Below are 1,927 nucleotides of genomic sequence, written 5' to 3'. Positions count from 1 at the left end.
ACCAGGAAGAAATAGAAAGCCTGAACAGACCCATAACCAGTAAGGAGATTGAAACAGTCATTAAAAATCTCCAAACAAGCAAAAGCCCAGGGCCAGACGGCTTCCCGGGGGAATTCTACCAAACATTTAAAGAAGAACTAATTCCTATTCTCCTCAAACTGTTCCAAAAAATAGAAATGGAAGGAAAACTTCCAAACTCATTTTATGAGGCCAGCTTCATTTAACTTTTAAAACACTACTATAGTTGAATATTAAAACAAAAACAATAGCAAGTAGTGAGCTATGATTTAAGTCCTTCACTCATTCACTACTGCACATAAAATGCCAGCAGTGTTATTCACTGGCCCCATTAAGAGGTTTGACACTGAACACCACCCCTGGGATGATGTTCATCATCCTCATATGCTTCCCCATTGTAATGGCGCCGTCTTTCCTGATTTGGATCAAAGTCCACCAGTTCTACCTGGTCGATTTCATCAGTCTCTTCTACTTCCTTCCTCTCAGGTAGGAGTTTTCCAGCAAAGAGAGTTTATCAGGAGACAGAAAGCCATTCTCAGGAAAATTTACCTTAAATTCGATGATGAGGCGACCCTTCTCATATGGCCTACGATAAATTGGCATGCCTTCATTTAGCACACACTTGATATCTCCATGCTTGACAATCTGACCTGGATGAGAGGTGATGACAATGGTTCGGTTGTCAAGAGTAGATATCGGCTTTTGAAAACCACACAGTGCTTCAACCAGCTGTATGTCCATACATATGAAAAGGTCTTCTCCTCACCAAGTAAAAACAGCATGGTCCTTCTGATCTAAAACAATGATAATATCTCCTGGTTCCAGTCCTGGTTCTTGGTCTCCCTCACCATGGAATGTTATCTTCTGGCCATCTTTCATGCCTTTGTCAATATGAACTTCTAGAATCTTCTCTTGAACTATCTTCCTTCCATTGCAGCGTTTACATCTATCTTTAGGACTGATCCGTTCCCCATGGCCCTGGCACTCCATGCACACAGACTGAATTTGCTGAACCGTTTCAGGTCCTATCTGATGAATTCTTATTTGCATTCCAGTACCTCGGCAATTGGGACAACAGTCAACTGCTCCTTTCTTACCACCTCGGCCTTCACATTTATCACAAATCACATTCTTTTGCAGAGCTAGTTTTCTTGTTGCACCGTTATATAAATCTTCTAAGGTTACTGAGAGCTGATGCACAACATTTTTATCCCTCCTTCTTTCTCTGCATTCTTCCTCCTCCTCCAAAAAACATATCAAAGATGTCCATGGGGGAGCCAAAACCACCACCAGCTCCACCTTCTTTAATTGCCTGTTCACCTCCTTTGTCATATAATTCCCTTTTCTTTGCATCAGAGAGTACTTCATAAGCTTGAGAAACCTGTTTAAACTTCTCTCCTTCATTTGGATTCTTATCAGGGTGGTACTTCAAAGCCAGTTTCCTGTAGGCCTTTTTCAGTTCTTCTTGGGTGGCATTGGGTTTGACCCCCAAAACATCATAATAAGTGCTTTCTTTCACCATTTTCTACAGCCGGTGAGAGGGCCGAGGCCGATGTGGGGGAGCAGGAAGGAGCGCGTTGCTGGGCGCAGCTCGGGTAGGCGCCGCTCCTCCGCGTCTCACCGAGCGTTCTGGAAAGTTCCCAAAATTAAGTACTTTTATTATCATGATTGTTACTAAAATTAATTTTTAAAAACTCTTTTCCTAGTTACTCACATGCATATAAGCAGGGAGCTATTGTTTAATGTGAAGAAGACTGCAAATGCTGAGTTAACAAACCAAAACCCACTGAACCAATCTGAAGTTATGACCAAGGACTCCTGGTTCTCATTTTGCCTTAATTGTATTATTGTGAGATCACAAGTAAATAATTCAACCTGTTTCCTCATAGATGATGAAAGCCCAAAGTGA

The 1,927-nt window shown here is 41.8% G+C and overlaps 1 pseudogene; it reads right to left on the bottom strand.

Moving 5' to 3' along the window:
* Positions 1-329: 329 nt before the first annotated feature.
* LOC101691220 lies at positions 330-1,555 on the bottom strand (annotated as a pseudogene).
* Between the last annotated feature and the right edge of the window lie 372 nt (positions 1,556-1,927).

This window comes from Mustela putorius, unplaced genomic scaffold, assembly GCF_011764305.1.
Source record: "Mustela putorius furo isolate JIRA1106 unplaced genomic scaffold, ASM1176430v1.1 tig00003834_pilon_pilon_pilon, whole genome shotgun sequence".
NCBI classification, from domain to species: Eukaryota; Metazoa; Chordata; class Mammalia; order Carnivora; family Mustelidae; genus Mustela; species Mustela putorius.
This window is presented reverse-complemented; position numbering and strand designations above follow the sequence as displayed.